Source organism: Triticum aestivum, chromosome 6B (assembly GCF_018294505.1).
Source record: "Triticum aestivum cultivar Chinese Spring chromosome 6B, IWGSC CS RefSeq v2.1, whole genome shotgun sequence".
NCBI lineage: Eukaryota > Viridiplantae > Streptophyta > Magnoliopsida > Poales > Poaceae > Triticum > Triticum aestivum.
The window spans coordinates 419,923,252-419,936,653 of record NC_057810.1 but is presented as its reverse complement, the minus strand read 5'-3'; positions in this window follow the sequence as shown (position 1 = coordinate 419,936,653).

The window sequence follows — 13,402 nt, the reverse complement described above, 5'->3', positions numbered from 1 at the left end:
ACCGGAGTAGCTTCGCCTATACCATTCTCAGCCCTACCGGTGCCTCTTTGACAACTCACAAGTCCACGGCCTCAGATCCGCTTCCTCGCACCCTCATCCAACCTACCGGAGCAGCTTCTGACACCCCATCCACGGCCGCAGATCCACATCGTCAACACCATCCTTAACCCAACCACCGGAGCAGATTCTGACGCCCCGTCCACGGCCGCAGATCCGCATCGTCGACACCATCCTTAACCCAACCACCGGAGCAGCTTCACCTACGCCCTCGTCCACGGCCACAGATCCGCTTTGCCCACACCATAGTCCACCCTACCGGAGCCGCTCCACAAACACCCTACTCGACGGTTCTAGATCTCCTTACCGGACCCCGACAACCAGCGCAGTGTCATCACCCTTGACATTTCTAACCTGATTCCCACTGTCTGGAGAGATTCCAAGCACCCGCCACGGCCTAGGTACTTGTCACCTTTAAACCCATCCAGCATCACCTGCCCGATGTACTTCAAATATACTAACAGGTCATTGTTACCTGTTATGCAGCTAGCAAAAACTACAAGGACGATGTTTCTTCTAGATCTAACAGCTTGGCCAACCAATATCCTAGACTGAGGCATTGCTATGATCTTGTAAGTGCGTCTCTCTCTCTTGTATTGTTCTGTGCCTGCCAGCGTGCTTTGCTAGGATTTTCGACCAGTAAGCCCTTTGTGCAGACAATGATTTCTACTACTGGCTGCTAAATTAGATATGTAGATGTTATACATGATACTACCTCATACCTCCATTCCTAAATATAAGTCTTTTTAGAGATACCACTATAGGCTACATATGGAGCAAAGTGAGTGAATCTACACTCGAAAATGCATCTATATACATCTGTATGTGGTACATACTGGAATCTCTACAAAGACATATATTTAGGATCAGAGGCAGTACATTACACAAAATCATAGGTGGCATGTAGGAATTCCAGTGCACTACATTAAGCTCCCTTAGAGTGCCTGCTAGTCCAGCACACAGAGTCATGGCTAGTTTATGCTACGCACACAATCGTTAATTGGTGGTTTAAATATGCGCAAGGGATATGCAATGTAGTATCATGTAGAGATGTTTGAAATTAGCCGTGTCAACTTGCAGATAGGGTTACACAATGAAAAAGTACAAGATGTATGTGGCAATTTCATGGAACATCACAAATAAAGGAGATGTAGTGGTGAGCCTATATTGTGTGCTATGGTACGTCACTCCTCCATTGCAATCATCGTGACATGTTATTTGTATGTCGGTTCTATTTGCCAAGTTTCTTAGGGACAGTTATTACGAGTTATCCTATGAAAATAAGCACCTGTGAATATAAGCTCCATGTAATAAGCCAACCAGTTCTTTTCATTGCGTTTTCAGCTTATCTTTGGTATGATCAGTGAAAAGTCCAGATTGCATTATATTTTTTCATTTTGCTGCCCATATGAAAAATTAATTTGACTTACAAACATCACAAATTGAACCCAGTGCAGTAATTAATATGATAGGAAAACAGACCATCACTATTTGCTCAAAATGCAAATACAAAGATACCATCTACTTGGCACTATCTACTTTGGTCAATGTTTTCCATAGAGATCCCATTGCCTAATTTAAACAAAGAACGCATGAAGCACATTTAAATGAAGAACAATTATTTATTGAAATTCGATGGTACAAGTGGCTGGTTATTATCATATAGCAGGACCACTTGAAAGCATCATATAGCAGCAGCAACAACAACTCATAGCAACTCATCATACAGCAACAACAGTAGTGTGCAATTCATCATATACTAGCAGCAGCTCATAGCAATTCATCATATAGCAGCAGCAGGAGCAGCTCATAGCAATTCATCATATAGCAGCAGCAGGAGCAGCTCATAGCAATTCACCAAAGCTCATAGAAATTCATCATATAGCATCAACGGGAGCAGCTTATAGCAACTCATCATATAGCAGCACCGGCAGCTCATAGCAATTCATCATATAGCAGCAGCAGCTCATAGCAATTCGTCATATAGCAGCAGCAGCTCATAGCAATTCATCATATAGCAGCATCAGAAGTAGCTCATAGCAATGACTCATATAGCAGCAGCAGAAGCAGCTCATAGCAATTCATCGTATAGTGGACCAGAATGAAAATTTGGCAAAAATATCAGAGGAGATCCTCACGTTTTTGGATGAGCTCATCCTTCAACAGCACTTCAAGGCCATGGCCTGGGAGGAGGGGAAGGGGAATAAGGTGCCTTATGCCGTAGTGAGGCATCAACAGTAATTGTGCAGCGCCCACCGGAGTAGTGCACTGGACGAACCACAGTGGAGCAGCTACTGGAGACCATGAGAATGAGGGGCGGCGCCAGAGGGAGGAGTACCAAGGGAGATTTGCCCCTACCCGCCGGCCATGTAGCCTATATGGACATAGCATCATCGAGGACCAGGCCAGATGGGACCAGTGGCAACGGCTCGCTGGAGGAACCCTAGTGCTGCAGGCAGGGGATTGAGGTAGAGGGAAAGGGGAGAGGAGATGCAAGCGGGCAGGGCAATGAATGCTTGCGTGTTTGTTTTTACTTGAGGGTCAGGTATGACACGGGTGTCAGCACTTGCATTTTGAGTGTAATATAGGCTGACAACAGAGTCATTTCACTATTCCCCTTCCCTTCAATTTTTAGTGAGGTTCTACCCGAAACACCCCCCTCCAAAGCGAAATTAGTTAAGCCCAAGCCCATAACTCAAAAATGACTTCCTTACATCTTTTATGGCTTATTTTGACAATAAGCCCTGAAAAGGCAGAATCGAACTGGCCCTTAACCTGCAATTCAATTGTGTGTGCAATGATGAATCACTCCTGCCTGCTATAGTGTACATTTAGGCATCATCATACATGGCATAACCTAATACATGTGCATTCCATTGTAGAATCTAGAATATGCAATGTTTATGTTAGTTCATACATTGCACATGATGTTTAAATGCCCCTTAAATATGGTCAGTCAAGTGATGGTCTTTAAGCCTCCTTCTTTGCTTCTTTTCTTGATATGTAAGATTTGCTCACACATCTGTCCAATTGCTTGTTTGCATCAGCCAGTCATACTAGGACTGTTTGCTTTGAGTACTTGTTGTTCTTGACCTAACACTCTAACAGAGCTTGTCAATGATTTAAACACTTAGGGATGCTGTAGTGGGGCCTTGTCTAACTCATAGGTGACATAAAGGTTTGGCTGTACACTAAAGTAGGCTCTCCAAGAGTACCTGGAGATCCAGTTTGAAGGTATGCCTAGTTTTTACATAGTGCAGACATAGTAAATTCTCATTTCATTGTGTGCAAGTGCAAGAGATGCGGCATGTTTCATTATGTGGTGTTGTGTTGTTATAATCTCATCCTTTTGTGTTCACAGACTGGAAAGTATGCATATTTATCTTCTGAGGAGACGAGTAACTATTTTTGTGTCACCTTGCAGAGGGGGTGCAATGAAGAAAAGATTGAGGATTTCCAAGTACAAGATGTTAGGAAGGAGCCTTGTAAGAGAAGTAGGAGCTGCGCTGAGCCTCTTTAACCTATTAAGGTAAGTCACTGTATCGAACTCAACAGTTCAATTCCTTGTTTGTTTCAGGCATAGTTAATTTGCTCTTTTCAATAGCTTTATTTGTCCTTAGTTAATGAGATGCCCAAAGAATGATGCCTGATGTTGGGTACTTGTATAACTATTAGTTGAGATAATTAAAGGCCTTACCATTTAATTACTCTGTTGAAGTGTGCCTGAAGCTTTGAAGTCTAACCAACTATTATTGCATGAGGCTCACAATCTAGTTTATACTAGGCTAATGATTGCATAGTTTTGCTTGCTGTAGTATGTTTGTATGAAACCCTCTGTTGTTCATTATGCTACCTAAGACTTTAATTGAGCTACAGAATGGCCAACTGGTTGCTTACTTATACGCAACATGTTGTCTAAATTTGTAACTTGTCTGTGTTTTGGATTGGGCCCCAACATCATGCTCCTCTAGTGAGCTAAGAGAGATTTATGTATGCAGGCTGCACAGACTATCTTTTTTATAAATTTTAAAATATCACCTGCTTATTCTTCATGACGTGTAACATTGTTGTTAGTCCTGTTTTGCCATGTAGTACAAAGTAGTGTCTTGATCGCTGAGGGAGTCCTGGATTAGGGGGTATCCGGATAGCCGGACTGTGTACAACGTCCGAACTATTGAAGCGTGAAGATACAAGACTCAAGACTTCGGCCTATGTCCGGATGGGACTCTCCTTGGCGTGGAAGGCAAGCTTGGCAATCCGGATATTGTGTTTCCTTCCTTGTAACCGACTCCATGTAAACCCTAGCCCTCTCCGGTGTCTATATAAATCGGAGAGGTTGGTCCTTAGAAGGCTGATCACAATTACAATCATACCATCATAGGCTAGCTCTTAGGGTTTAGCCTCTATGATCTCGTGGTAGATCTACTCTCGTACTACCCATATCATCAATATTAATCAAGCAGGAAGTACGGTTTTACCTCCATCGAGAGGGCCCGAACCTGGGTAAACATCTGTGTCCCTTGTTTCCTGTTACCATCGGCCTTGATGCACAGATCGGGACCCCCTACCCGAGATCCGCCGGTTTTGACACCGACATTGGTGCTTTCATTGAGAGTTCCTCTGTGTCGTTGCAACAGGGCTTGATGGCGCCTCCATTCATCAATGACACAGTCCAGGGCGAGACTTTTCTCCCCGGACAGATCCTCGTGTTTGGCAGCTTCGCACTGCGGGCCAATTCACTTGGCCATCTGGAGGAGATCGACAGCTATGCCCTCGGTCCCCAGGTCAGGTTGGGAAACTTGAACTACACGGCGGATATTCGCGGAGATTTGATCTCCGGCGGACTCGAGCCTGCGCCGGGAGCACCGAACAGTCACGACGAGCATGGCTTAGACCCACTGTCAGATGAGGCTCGGGATATCACCCCGGCATAAGCCTCGGATCAAAATCCGGGGCAGGTTGCGTTTCCCAAGGACGAAGGGCTAGACCCCGCCCTGCAGACCGTACCCTCATCAGCGATGGAGCCGAACACAGGCCTCGCTTCTGAGGAAGCCTGTGACTCCAGACCCCCGGACTCATATCCGGATGTAGGTTCCAGTCCGCGCGTTCCCAAGCCTGCCGAGCCTGGTAGGGCTCCGGTAATGGAGTTCATCACAGCGGACATCTTTCAACACTCGCCCTTTGGCGACATACTAAACTCATTTAAAATTCTCTCTTTAACAGAGAATTCCGGGCCGAACTATGTCCGGCTTGAGTGGGAACCAGGCGACGAAGAAATTTGTTACCCACCCACCACCCACTTGATAGCCACGGTTGATTGATTTAACTGACGTGCTTGACTTCGACTCCGAAGGCATCGACGGTATGGACGACGATGCAGGAGAAGACTCATAATCTATGGGGTACCGGACTCCTGCCTCGTCACATGACATATACATGGTGGATACGCCCAAGGAAGACGACGGTGACAATCCGGAAGATAAAACCCCCGGCAAAAGCCAAAGCGACGGTGCAGACGCCGTTCCAAATCCAGCACCAGTAAAAATATCAGCAAGAGCGCCAGAAGGATGGATACTCCGGTCAAACCCGAAGGCAACAACGACCAAACGGAACCAGCGATGGAGCAGGACAAACCAGGTCACACCGAACACAGTTCGGAGCAAACGCCAAAACAAGGAAGAAACCCCGGATAACACAACGGTTAATGCCGGATTCAGGGGCTCTCGACCTAACCAGCAAAATAGGTCATCTAAAGGCAGTAAAGAGGGACCGTCCGGTCTGAACAGAGTCCTGGACAGACTATGCCAAATTCATGGCACCCCTGACAAACTTGCGAACCACATGTACAGAGAGTGCTGGGTATTCAAGCAGGCTGGCAAACTAAATGCCGAACACCAGGGAAGGGAAACACCAAGTGAAGACGAGGATGAACCTTGCCCGCCGAACACTGGGGGACAGAAGAAATTCCCGCCAGAGGTTAAAACAGCGAATATGATCCATGCGACTCGCACATCCTCGAGCAGGCACGAACGTGCACATAAAGACGCGCGTGATATAGAGCCCATCGTACCCATGCCTAACTACTAGATGTCTTATCCGATCACCTTCGATCACCTGGATGGCCGAACTAGTATTCGGCGCGAAGGATCAGATGCCTTGGTGCTTGACCCAATAATCGACGGGTACCATCTCACCCACGTCCTCATGGGCGGCAGTAGTCTCAATTTAATATACGAGGACACTGTCCACAGGATGGGGATAGACCCATCCAGAATCAGCAAGATTAACACCACCTTTCAAGGGGTGGTACAAGGCGTTGAAGCCTACAGCAGGGGCTCCGCCATACTGGAGGTAACATTCGGCTCCCCAGGCAACTCTAGAAGCGAAGAACTACTCTTCATCATCGCACCCTTCCAAAGCAGCTATCAAGCATTGCTTGGAAGAATGGCCTTCGCCTGCTTCAACGCATTGCCGCACAATGGCTACCTTACACTCATGATGCCCGGTCCACGTGGCGTCATCGCCATTAGCGGAATAACAGAGCGCTCTTCGCGCACAGAGGAACACGCGGCGACCCTAGCGGCCGGACTATAAGCGGCCTCTAACAAAAAAACATGACGGGTCGTTAAGACCACAGACACGGTTAGACAAGTCCGGCAGCCCATATCAAACCAGGGCACCGTATATGTAATCCTATAGTGGATACTAGGGGCTCAAAACACGCAATAAATCCCCACACTTGGCTCAACCTTATTGGCAGGCCAACATCTTACACTTTTTCTATCCATCGCATACTTACGTTGCACTCTTCTATGAGTTTCCCTTTTCCGCAGACAGCGTTCGCGTGATACCCTTCTAGGATGTGGCACAACAGAGACAAAGGCGCACACATGCAGCAAGGCCCCGTTCAACAGGTTTCTTTTTAGATTAAGCCCCTGTGTAAACCTTTTCTATTGCCTCTTGTTGTTTAACCATCCCATGGGTTCCATACCCATAGAGGATACTGCTGTTTTTGGCATTTCGCCACGACAGATTAACGCACGTACCTGGAAACACAGAGTTTATAATGAATGGGCATTCTTGAGCCCATCATCCGTTATAAAATCCGAATCCCTTCGGGAGTGTTCGGCTCTCACGAGTTTGGCCTTATATGCATCAGCTCCGAATCATGTCTTTGGTCAAATGTTGGGTTTGCCCGGCTCCTGGGTTTGCCGCCTTACGTTCCGTTATTATCGGCTAAGGTGGCCAAAGGAGAACTACTGCGATTGTGCCCTGGTTATTCCGGATGAGCACCTCAGTAGAGAAAGCCGAAAACTGACTATCATGATGCAGCGAGAGACTGTTCAACCACTCAATGACCCACCGGAATCTCTAGGATTTCTCCGCATTAAAAAAGGGCCATTTCTCGGCCAGGTACATATGCGCCCGTATTCGGATGCACGCGAAGGTACCAGGGGCTACATAGGAGCCCCAACAATAGAATCCCGCAGCTAAGCGAAAGTGTTACAGCTATATAGTCCGGTTGTCTAGTTCGACGTGTGATCACCTCCTTAATGGACCAAGACGTTGGATAAAGTGTGATTAAGCACATTTTTTCGCGAACACCCCCGCATTGTATGCGTGGGGGCTGAAGCCAACGACTGCTAACTTTCGGATTACACACACACACACACAAACACACACACACACACAGATATATATATATATATATATATATATATATATATATATATATATATATATATGAATGGCCGCACAGGGGACATGATCATATTTTCAGACAAACATTATAAATATAGCCTTATAATCAGAATAAACATTGTTTTCACAATGATTCGAATCATCACTCGAATAGGACATTCTTCGGGCACTGCGCCTCTATCAGGCGGGCACCCTCTGTGACCTGCGCCAAGTAGTGCCCGGCGGGATATTGGCCCCCCACCGGATCCTGGGACGCTATAATAGTGGCATCCATATCCGTCCAATACTCTCTAACGCGGGCAAGGGCCATCCGCGCCCCCTCTATGCACGCCGACCTCCTCATGGCATCGATCCGAGGCACGGCCACAAGGAACTGTGGCACCAAACCAAAGTAATTGTCCGGTTTAGGCCCCTTCGGCCAAAGATGGTCTATTATAGACCGCATTGCAAGCCCGGACAGCCTGTGAAGCTCCACTACAGCAGCCATCTTATCACTTAACGGCAGCGGGTGAGTGGAAGCATTGAACTGCGACTAGAAAAGCTTCTCCACTTCCTTCTCACCCTGATCTTTGAAGAACTCCACAACATCAGCCGTACTCTTCGACAGGTCCGCGTATGAGTCTGCCGAACTCCAGCGTCCATCCAGGGGAGCGTACTTTGGATCGAAGAACTTTGTCCGCAGCAAATAGGAGCCCCCAGCCACAATTTTACTGGCCTATTGAAGCTCCTCCCGCGCACCCCTGAGCTCGGTCTGTATTTCCTTGGTGGCATTAAGTGCCTTGCTTAGGTCGGCCGATTTATCCTCATGCTCCTTTTTCAGGAGCTCATACCGGTCAGCGGCATTTTTAACCCGATAGCCATTTCGGCTATCTTTTCCTCGCTTCGGCGATGAGCAGCCTATTCGGCTCTCAATTCCTCGGCCGCCTTTAGGGCAGCCACATTTCTCACCCAAGCTTGTTCCTTGGCTAGAGCAAGTTCCGCCCTTAGGGCCTCCACGGCAGCAGCACCATCTGCAGTCCAAACATATTGCATTAATATGTGCCACCTTAATATTTTCCTATGCAATGGAAGACAGGGCACATACCTTGTGATTTATCCAGCCGCTCATTCATCAGAGTGATATCGGCATCAATCGACCCAATTTGCCTCTTCACTTCAGCAACTTCAACAGACGGGCCGGCGGCCGGACCCACAAGTACTTGCACATATTTACAACACAAATTATTGGTTGATGATTCCCCGTTTCCCGCCTAGGGCGGGCAACCAGAGTCTCAGGGGCTACTATCTATATGGTGTATTCTTCACTGCATACCTCAAAGCCTCTGAGCAGGCTTGTAAATGCTTCATTCAAACCGCCGGTAGCGGATGAAATCTTCTGGAGCACCGCGCTCATTAATGAGCGGTGCTCCTCCAAGAGCACAGCTCGCTCCAGTAAGCCCGTCAGTATGTCCGGCCGGACATTGAATTGCGCCGGACCCTTCCCATCGCCACTCGTGGGAGCCAAACGCCCCGGGCTTAGGGGGGCTGACGCATTGACTTCCGTCTACGGCAGATCTAGACTCCTTTGTGACGACACCTCGGTGTCGCCCGCTTCATGAGCCGGACAGGTAGGTGGGGTCTCGCTCTCCATCATCTCCGGAGGAAGATCGCCCGAAGACGAACTCTGTCGAGAAGAACTGCTAGCCGGACTACAAAAAACGAATCCTGGTTATTGATCTAGGAGAATCACAGTACCTTCGAATTAACGATTGACTTACAGCTCAGTGGAGGGCTGGCCCGTTGGTGGGCATAACGCGGTGAGGATGCCCGTCGCGGCAGAGCCCCTTGTTGATGCCTTCTTCCCTGGTTTAGGCGTCTCCGCTTCCAAGTCTTCAGAGGAGGCCCTCTTCTTCCCGTGCCGGGGGAGGCCTTAGCCTCCCCTCCCCGACTATCCTCCTAGGGGGAGGTAACAATTCCCTCGGGTCGGATGCGTAGCGTGTGGGGTTCGGTTTCTTCGTTCCTCCCCTTGTCTTTCCCCGAGGGCATTCTGCTGAGTACCCGGTCAAGCATCTTGGCCATGGTAGGGGCAGGCGAGCCTTCGGGAAGCGGTGTTGGACACCTGATTCTCTCTGCCTTGCTGAGCCATTCCTGGACGCGGATGATTGTCAGAATAAACAATCATGATAAATACAAAACAGGGTGTCCGGTATCAAGGCTACTTACTTGGGTATCTAGGCAATTGCAGCTTAGGCCCGCATCCTCGGTGGTGTCCGGACACACTACTTTCTGTCCGAAGAATAATTTGCACATCTCTTCGGGCTTCAAGCCGAAGAAGTGCTTGACAGTCCACGGACCCTCCGGATTGAACTCCCACATCCTGAGAGGCCGGCGTTGGCACAGCAACATCCGTCGTATTAACATCACTTGCATTATACTGACAAGGTTGATATCCCTCTCAAGAAGCTCCCGGATGCGGTTCTACAGTACTGGTACATCACCTGCGGGCCCCCAATTCTGTCCTACATCTGTCCAGGACGCCAACTGTGACGGAGGGCCCGAGCGGAACTTGGGGGCGGCTACCCACTTCGTGCCCCTGGGGGCCGTAACATAAAACCACCTCCGCTCCCATACATCAGATACTTCTCGGAAAGAACCCTCTGGCCATGGGGCATCAGCATTCCTGCTTATTAGGGCCCCTCCACACTCCACATGTCGCCCCTCGATCATCTTCGATTTCACATTGAAGGTCTTGAGCCATAAGCCGAAGTGCGGCATGACGTGGAGAAAAGCCTCGCACATGATAATAAATGACGAGATATGGAGGATAGCGTCTGGAGCTAGATCATGAAAATCCAACCCATAGTAGAACATGAGCCCCCTCACGAAGGGATCAAGGGTGAAACCCAAACCGCAGAGGAAGTGTGGGACGAAAACAACACACTCATTGGGCTTCGGTGTGGGGATGACCTGCCCTGGAGAAGGAAGCCTGTGCTGGATATCGACGGTCAGGTATCCGAGCTCCCTAAGCTTTACAATGTCCTCCTCTTTAATCAAGGAGGCCACCCACCATCCTTGAGGGTCAGATCCGGACATATCGGAGGATCCGAGGGGTTGGAGCTTAGGTTTTGGGTGCTAGAACTCGAGGTGCAAGAAGCGTGATGAAGGTGAAAAAGAGGCGTAGGTCTCGACCCCTTTATAAAGAAGGTGAATATCAAGAGTCCTAAGTGTGACCGTTTGAGGCTTATCTAAAAACACACGGAGTTATACCAACAGCCATCGTGGTGTCACGCACGCCCATATTGATGGAAAATCCCGTAATAAGAGGAACATGATCTCTGCCTTGACGGGACGTGCCAATAAAACTGCCTCGTAACACGAGTCGAGGTGGGATAGGAAACGTCGGTTTGCGTTGGACCAGGACACGATGCAAGGGCACAATGCACGGAGATTGCTGGCAAATCAGATTTATACCATGTGAAGATCATCTTGCAAATTTGGACACGGTCTACGTGTTCGATAACCACTTTGAAGTATTTGGAGAAGGAACCCGCCTTGCAATGCCGAAGACAATGCTGCATGCCAGACACATCGTCATTGAAGCCTGGTTCAGGGGCTACTGAGGGAGTCCTGGATTAGGGGGTATCCGGACAGCCAGACTGTCTACAACGTCCGGACTATTGAAGCGTGAAGATACAAGACTCAAGACTTCGGCCCGTGTCTGGATGGGACTCTCCTTGGCGTGGAAGGCAAGCTTGGCGATCCGGTTGTGTTTCCTTCCTTGTAACTGACTCCATGTAAACCCTAGCCCTCTCCGGTGTCTATATAAACCGGAGAGGTTGGTCCTTAGAAGGCCGATCACAATTACAATCATACCATCACAGGCTAGCTCTTAGGGTTTAGCCTCTATGATCTCGTGGTAGATCTACTCTTGTACTACCCATATCATCAATATTAATCAAGCAGGAAGTAGGGTTTTACCTCCATCGAGAGGGCCCGAACCTGGGTAAACATCTGTGTCCCTTGTTTCCTGTTACCATCAGCCTTGATGCACAGATCGGAACCCCCTACCCGAGATCCGCCGGTTTTGACACCGACACTCACTTCACTATTGTAACTATATTTTTGCCCTAGTCATGTGTACTTACAGAAACATTTCAGGATGAAGTGACATCAACACAAAGATCTGCGAGCAGTGCGGCATGGCCATTACCGAATGATTATGGATTGGAATTGGAATATGTTGATGTTCTCGAGCATCAACCAGAGGTGGAAAGACAACGTGTACATGATTCTCAATGTACAATCAACAAGTTGAGACTGGACATGCATGTATTAGATGCAGGAGTCAAAAAATGAAACAAGACACTGAGGTAACCATGAAGGAATTGGAGATTTTGCAGACTGAAATTTGTGCTATCTGAATCCGACCAATCCTATTTTCTGACGAGATTATAGTTCAAATGGAGGATAGCGTCCATGATGTATGAGTTGTATTTGCCCAGTGTATGTAATTTGCTGTTTGTGTATGCTTTATTATCACCGGTGCCGAACCATAATGCCCAACGGGTATAATCGGCTGTAATTTCTTTATTGTATAGTGTAGGATTGTTCTACGTTTCTATGCCTTGGTCTCTTTGCTGTATTGTGTATGTTTTTTAGAGGTGATAGTATAGAGTAGGATAATTCTTTGAATAAGCTATATCGTTCAAACGGGGGCCAACTCGCCCAAACGTTGTAGTGACCATGGCCCTCCACGGGCCGTATGATCCATGGGCCATCTACGGGACGGACGATCCATGGCCTTCTATGGGCCGTTCGATCCATGGGCCTTCAATGGGCCGTTTGATCCATGGGCCTTCAATGGGCCGTCGGATCCATGGGCCTTCTATGTCCCGTAGGATCCATGGGCCTCGTACAGGCCGACTCATCTATGGGCCTTGTACGGGCCTTTAATGGGCCGTAAACGGGCTAGAGTGGAAATCGTATGTTTTATGGGCTGACCATAACGGGCCGTTAATTGGCCGTATTTGATGATGCTATGAAAATGGCCCAACAGATTAACAGGACACAAACAGGCTGACTGTATCCACAAGCTGAATTTGGCCCACAAGAAGAAAAGGCCATTAATGGGCCGTAAGTAACCAAATGCTGGAAATGAGCCCAAGAATAAATGGGCCCCGAGAAGGCTGAAAGGTAACACAGGCTGGAACAACCCAATGGAATAATGGGCCGCTAATGAGTATAAAGTGATACACTATTCATTATGGGCCGGTTTCACCATGAGCCGTTAATGGGCCAAGAGTTATAAAGGGACTCGTATGGGCCGAAAGACGTCATTGGCCATACATGGGCTGGAAGTTACAACGGACTGGAATCATATTGGACGACCCAAATGACACTACTGGGCCTAATACCGTTAGGCCAGAACGGGCCGTGAGTTAGCGGGTTGTAAATGGGCTATATGCGAACATGCCGTTAGCAGGCTTTCATTGGGCCGGCCCACCACCTTTTGACCAGGTTAAACGGGCCAGCCTTTTCACAGGAATGGGCCTTTGTTGGGCCGTGCCACATGTCGACGTATCATAGGCGCCTTGTGTCCAATGAGTGGATGACATCTGTCCCAACGGTGAGCCGACATGTGTTTCCTCCGGCAAACGAAGATTTT